Here is an 8,215-nt window from a genome sequence, read left to right on the forward strand (position 1 = left end):
AATAATAATAAGTTAACGTTAAAACCACTTGAACGTAATATTTAGAAATTAAATTATATATGAAAATATTAATGATACCTTAAGGATTATTAATAATACACTTACTTATAACTGTACTAAACTACGTAATATTCTGAAAATTATACATTAACTATAAAACACAACATTTTTAAATGTTTATGTTCTTTAACATATAAATAAACGATTTAAATGATGTAGAGAAAGTAATAAAACACGTGGATTTCGGGATTTGATAAATATCTCACAATCATTGTAAAAAAAAAAAAACATTTTTCATGTGAATTCTTTAATCTTTTGTGTTATATTTTATAATTTTTTTTTTTTTTTTTTGTTCAATTCGTCAAATTAAACGACAACTTAACAGACGAACGATAATATTATGTGTATAATGAACAACTCAATACACACCATTACACATATATGTACTTGAATATATGTTCAATGGTTTTACGATGAAAATTCATTGTGTATTTATATGAATTAAATATATCAGATTTTTACGAAAAAATAAATCTCTTTATAAGTGCAACCACGCTGTGACGTGATCCTTTGTCACATTCCTCCCGGGCGAGCGTGCTGGTCGGCTTAAACATTTTCTTAACCCACCGAAAAATTATTGGATTATCGAATGATGCTCGTATACAAGTTGAATTTGTACATTTTGATCATCGTGTACGAGATTTTTATTCCGACAGGTTTTCAAACCCGAATGTTGTCGTATTCGAACTCGCACCAAACCAATACGATATTATCGATACGTTTTGTTGGTTTTCGGTTTGCGGAGTAGAACAACAAAAAGCACGTTGGTTTTAATATCGTTTTTTCTTTTGTTCAAGCGGAAGCGCCGGGGGACGGTTCGGCATTGCTAATACACGCGCTGGCGAGTCCGCGTTCGTTACAATCGGTTACAATCCCCTACCTTTGATTCTCCTACCTTATCTCGGAACCACGACACACGAACTTTGAGCTTTTGGTGCCAACGGTGCCCATCCCGGAAAGAAGCCGTATCGACCAAACGCAGTCGTATCGCATGCCCGGTGCGCGCTATACCCGTGTTCCGCACGGTTGCGCCTACCCAACGGAATCCGATACCGTTACGCGCACATCCGACGACGATGGGAACCACGGCCACCGTATAGCGTCCCGGTGGACGTGCAGCGCGACACGTCGACGGACCGCGCAAGTCGGTGCTGTAATCACGACGGGAACGGAGGTCGACGAGAACGGCGGCGGATCGACCACGTTCGCGCCGCGACATAACGTCGGCGGTTTGGTCAACACGCACACGCATATATGTATGCAATATACGTGCGAGCAATCGCTACCGAACGTAAACGACCCAGTCGGACTTGCACAACTCGCCAGCACCGGTTTGACGTGCAAGCCGATTCGCGTTGTACGTACCGTCCGGCACAACAACAACGTGCAACGGTGTGTAACGAACGCGCGCGTGTCTACGAACCACGTTTCGGCACAGGTCGCCATCGTAATTGCCCAGTGTTCTTATTATTATTGTTATTATTCGTTTATTTATCATTTTGTCTCGGTGTTCTGTACCCGGCGGCGCACAATCGCGACGATGCCCTGGTACGCGTGTAAACACAACGTTTCATACGCGCGTAAACACAACGTCGCACACGTCCGTGCACAACGTTGCTCGCGTCCGTGCGTGCACAACGTTGCTCACGTCCGTGCACAACGTTGCTCACGTCCGTGTACGATCATTGTTCATGGTCCGTACGCGTAATGTTTACGTTTTATTATTGTTACGTCACGTACGTGCGAACTGTACTCGTCGTCACGGAAGACACCGACCGGTCGTATCGTATTCGTGTATCTGCTAATCTTTACTGTTTATTTTAAGATTTTTTTTTCTCTTTCTCCATATTTTTCGTGGACCCGTAGAACTATAGTAGTTACGCAGTTTTTGCCGCCGCGATAAGCGCCCAAATGCAAAAACCGTCGTCGCCGATGACGCAATTACGGCGGCGGAACGCGCGTCCGACAGTAAAAAACGAAAAAAAATACCCCGATGATACGCGATTGAACCGGCGACGGTTTTCGTCTACTGCGTGTGCGTGTGCACTACCATTCAGTTCACCGAAGGCGCAAAGCTGGGACACCTATATAATCGATTGTGTTATTCATGCGAATCATTTGATGATTCAATAACTATTGAACATTTTAATCGGTTAGGAAATTTTAAACGGAACGAATTATGTATAATGAGTTGTACTCGTACTGAAAGACGAAAAAATGAAAAAGTTACTTAATATTATTCTTAAATATCTTGTGGTTTTTTCTTTTTTTTAGTGAAATATTGGGAATCATCATTATCACCTTAATGGTATGGTATACCTTGATGGGAGGGGAGTTTATTTATTCCACCGAAACTATCTGCTTAGGAAAAAAAATTGTATATTGATTCCACCGGACGCTGTCCACTTCCTCCCCCCCCTCCGTTATAATATTTGATTACATGTCTAAATTTTATAATAAAATTGTATGCGTATTTAAACATATATTCACCAAGGCTTTGAATATGTTTCCATCAATTTTGTGTCAAATGAAATTTGCATCTAACGATCGGTATTCGGGCCATAACTGCGTAATGGATACAATATTTCTTTGGACGGCAAAACTTACAACTCTTGATTAGCGGCGATGACTATTGTTGCTTTGCATTGATGATTATATTTAATATATATTGAAATAAAACGCGGAAGTCATCATATATTACATACAATTTCTTCTTTTGCTAACTCAATAATGGTGCTGTTAAGAAGGGGAATAGAGGTCATAGCCTTCTAGCCCTTTTTTGACCTATTAGAGATCATCCCAAATCTACTCTAGCAGTAATCAGGTAATTTATTATATAATAATAATTTACTCATATGTATTATTTTGACATGTTAAAGCAGTATTAAATGTATACAAACTTAATGAATGTATCATATTTATTTATACTAAGCTTTGACATTCTATCTAGAGATAATCAACTGTGAAGGTATATGCAAAGGTTGGCAAGTTAATGAAAATAAATAATTTGAGTTAAATTAAGAGAACACAATATCGATAAGTTAACAGTTAGACTAATTTCACTCAGTTTAAAAAAAGTTAATATACTTTACGGTAAACCGCCAATTAAACTAGTTATACTAAAAAGCTTATTAGAAATTAAACTAACTAGTCCACCTTTGGGTATATGTATCTATATTTAAATTTTTACTGTAATCTTTTTTTAAATTTTACATGACACCTGACAAGTAAAGTTTAATATAGAATATATATGGAGTTGGTTTGTTGAATGTATGTGTGCGTGTCATGTTCATGTGTGTGAAATCATTGCATAGCTTAATCGTGTTCCCGATTTTGAACAGAAAAATTCTTACCGACTTACAGAAGCGGCTTTGATTCTTTTCTCGGGGGGAAAGGGGGCAATATCATTTGATATACCTATGTGTAGTATATATATATATATATACTTATGATATTGCTACCTTCCTTGAGCAAAATCCTCAAATCCTTCTCTGTAACTGGCTAAGCATTTTTCTGCTCAGAATCGGGAACCCGAGTATGCTATATATAATTCGATACATATGGTTGAAGGTACAGATTATATTTTGGTATTGCGTTATGTGCGCTTCCGCAGTACGTTGATTTTCGTATGATACGAACGTTCTGGGAGATGCACGCGTACTCTCGCGACACCGGAATTAAGTTTGGTAGAAAGCGGAACACGAAGTTGAACAGCGGTGACGAACGACTGGAAGGGGGCGACGAGCTGCTGCCGAGAAGAAAACCGAAGAATAAAAATTTGCCGGGCAAAAAAAAAAAAAACGCGAATAAACGAATAAAAAATTCTGTCGATCACGCGTCATCTCCGACTCGAACGGGATCGTCCGACCGCATCGGTATGATTCTATGTATACTTACATCCGACGCGTCGTAACCACAGCCCGAAACCGTCGGAGCTGTTATTACATTATTATACGTTTTTTGATCATAATAAAAAATATTATGTAAGGACACGACGACCAGGTAATAGTATTATGTAGTGGTCGGGCGAGGATGGTTCCGCCGTCGTCGTAGCAAAGTGAAAATACCGCACACTCCGGTCTTCGGCGCGTTCGTGACCTCAAGCTCGTACCGTAGCAATTATTCAGCGGTTTTACCATCCATTGTGTACCTAATATCTATACACACACACACACGCGCGCGCGCAAGATCGTGTTCGAAACTATAACTGATGCGAGCGTATTTCCATACGCGTTTGTTCGTGTACTCGTATGTGTATGCATTATGTATAATGCACGCATGCATCGAACTATTGTGTGGTGGTTAAAAACGGAATAAATAATAATAACTCGGCCAAAAGTCGTCGGCGGTACACAATGCGAAAAACGGTTTACACGCGCTAAAATATAACACTGCCGTGTTGACGGTTTAATCGATCCGTTTTCAATGCGAACACCTCAGGTCGTCCAAATATAGATTGCTGCCCAGAAGGTATCGATAATCATCTGTTCGAAAAATCGTTAGTGTTAGTTAATGTTTTTTTTTTTTTTGCTCGTGGCCACTAACTTATTGAGGTCCATTTTTTATCTTTTCACACTTTTCAAACTCGAAGATGTAACCATCTACCATGTTATATATATATGTATATATATATATATATATATATATATATATATATATATGTATATATATATATATACGATTGAACTTTTTCACCAGTCAATTACTTGACTGAAACTATATTACTTTCTAGTATCCCAATATTTCCGTGATAAATATTGAAATCGTTATTATTAGTGTAAAGGATTTGTAAAATAAAATCCGATTTCACTTTACTGCCCACATTAGTTATGTGGGTACACGTGAAATACATTTTATTACAAATTCTATTAACAGCGTGTTCGAATTTCGGCTCAAGAAAGTCTGTCGTCAAATCGTCTGCTCGTTATAAAAATACTCGAATTATTGTTGTAATTTTATTTAACCAATTATTCGTCGTGAGCTTCTCGTTAACTGAGTGCCCATTTCGATACTAACTATGCGCCAATATAATAGATTTTACACTGTCATCGGTAATAATGGTGTATTCTCTAATATATATAAACCATATAGTTTAGCGTGTTTAGGTTTTGTAATACCGAAGTCGTATTATAAATATATAATGTCCATTGAATTTATAATAAATAAATAAATAAATAAATAAAAAATAATACTAAAAAGAGAGACATGCGTTTTTTCTCCGCTTAACGAATACATTAGATGAATGATTATATTTCAACCATTTTAAACTAAAATCTCTAAACTAATTATAATTTGTGTTAAGAATCTCGATGGTAAAACATTGACATTATCATATCTTATAGCTGTTATGTACAGGACGAATTATCCGTAGATTGAATGATATATGAATCATTTGAAACATGTGATATCGATGACACAACGCTTTAATTTTATTTAACAATGCTAATTCAGCTATAATGTCTGTAAATAATCATGTAGCGACATCAACAATTTAATTGGTCTTTCACTTTACTAATAGGTGGCGATGGGTGAAACTTAACCCTACGCTTGATCATATCATTTTTATGTGCAATAATAGAAATGGCGTTTTTTTTAAGAGATAAAAACGATTTCTTTGTTCAGTTGGCTATAATGTTGTAATGGTTAATAAAGATTGAGGCAGGAAATATATGTTAAACTAAAAGTACAAATGATTTATTGTTTCAGATCATAAGTAGAATAATTAATTACAGCAAATTTTGCCCAAACACACGTTCGTCATAAATATAGAATAATTATAGTTAGACCTCAAGAATGATATAAAATATTAGCAAGCATTGAATGCAAATTTAAATTAAACACTATGAGAATTATAAAATTACTAGTTGACCCAACAAACGTTGTTTTGTTATTTTTAAAAAAATAACTAATTTATTAATTAGTGTGTAAGGATATGGTATATAAGTGGAAGAGTTATAGAGTGTTGTGAACGGTGACGAAATATAAAAATGAAAAAATATCAAACATTTATTTTTTAATAATTTATTAAAAATGATCCTTTAAAAATTATATATATCGCTAATTATGACAATATTAGTAAAAAACAATATCAATCCCCTAATGCAACAGAGTGCACAATATTTTTGATTATCCCATCATTCGCCAACACAAACAAACTGGATAGTTTGAGAGCACGCTTCGTAATTGTGTCCGTGTGAAAAACATGATGTGTTCAAATCTAAGCCACAGACAGACATCGTTTGGAATTGGAAATTGAATGCGTTTAAATTGTATTGGCACATCTGTGGGTATAATAGGGATTCGCGGTAATAATCTATTTTCATCTCAAAATTTGCCATTTAAAATGATGGCTTCGATAACATTTTTCATTAATTTTTTAATGACTAATTGCATGCCGTTGCATAATCGTGGTGGGTTCAAATTACGAAGCAAAATAATCGGAGATCCAACCTTCAGTTGTTAATTATGTGGTGGCTTGTCTGGTAAATCCAATGAGTTTTAAAAACTCTTGGATAATTTATAGCTTCAGTAGCATCGCAAACTGTATCAATAGATTCGTATGACATCAAGTCTCCTGGTAACTAATGTTGTATCTTGAGATTCAATTCATTGACGTCTAAATTTTTTGCTGCTAAAATTGCTTTTTTTGCCAGTCACTCATGATTTGTGTATTGTCCATGTACATTGGGAAATATCTGGTCAATGAGAGCATCTTGTGAATCAATGATTGCGCAGAAATCGGTCGGTAATTTTATACATCCTGTTTTATCTGTAGTAACTTTCCCATCACCGATATCTAACAATTCTTTTAAGAAACTTCCGCACGCAGCTTTTTTTTTTATTGAATTGTAAGTATCGAAATCGTTCACTCTCTATTTTTACATACAAGTCGACCATGAATTGTTGACAAAGCTCATGACATCGTAGAATAACGTTGTCCTGATCGCGTTTAATCATCAACCGATATGCATAATAATTCTTTGAACTAACATTGTTTGTTTTGACACCTGTTGCGGGATCTTGTAGTTTAATATTTATGAAATACCTGTCATTTAATACCAAAAATAAAATAAATAGTTTTTAAATACTTCTTAATAGTTTTTTAATAGTTTCACTTAATAATTCATTTTCAATTGCACAGTTATTGACCGGGTCAAAAATTATTAAATTAAACTATGATTCATTAAACAATAGCACTTTTCTAACATTTTTTTTCCGGAAAAACCTTCTCCTGGCAATTACGAACAATTAAAAAAAAAATTGAGCCAAATTGGTTCAGCCGTTCTCAATTGATGAAATTTTATACATTTTTGGCTCCATTTTTATATATATTTATATATATATATATATATTTACAATATAATAATGTTAGAATCTTACTATAATATAAAGATACAGCGTTTGTTTGCTTGTTCGTAAAAATCTCAAAAACAACTGGACAGATTTCAAAAATTCTTTCACCATTAGAATGCTACATTATCCCTGAGTAATATGGCCTATATTTATTACTAGAAAAAATTAGAGATCTCAACTATAACTTCAACAATATAAATCGAAATTTAAGAAATATGATTAAAAAATCTAGTGTTTCGAGTTCTAACTACGGTCTCGGTGGCTTGATTTTGTGCATTTTTTACAATTTTTTGTTTTCTACTTATTAATTTTATAATTGGTCACGTCTCAGGTAAGGTTTTAATGTATAATAAGACTTGGAAAAATTGATTGGATATCAGAAAATAATAATAAAATTAAAATGTGGATTTTCGTCGCGTCGTCCTCGGACACGTTACGGTGATAGAAGAGTAGGGCATTATTTCAATACATTTTTATTTAAATAATCATCTGAATAAAAATACATTCGAATAAATTTAAAACATAATTATTCGAATAATTTTTAAACAATTATTTAAAATTGAAAAATCTAACTGGAAAATCAGTTTATTATATTACTAAATGGTTTGTAAACAAAGAATTTAATTTAACTAAATAAATAAATTTAAATCATTTAAATTTAAAAATTATTGTATTACATGCGTATAACATACAAAGTAAGTTATTATACCTTACGAGATTACTATGTTATTTAAAAAAAATTTATAAAATTAAAAAAAAAAAAAAATAATTAAAACGGAATAATCTAACTCGTACGATTTTT

This window comes from Sipha flava, unplaced genomic scaffold, assembly GCF_003268045.1.
Source record: "Sipha flava isolate LNK unplaced genomic scaffold, YSA_version1 40977_pilon_pilon, whole genome shotgun sequence".
NCBI lineage: Eukaryota > Metazoa > Arthropoda > Insecta > Hemiptera > Aphididae > Sipha > Sipha flava.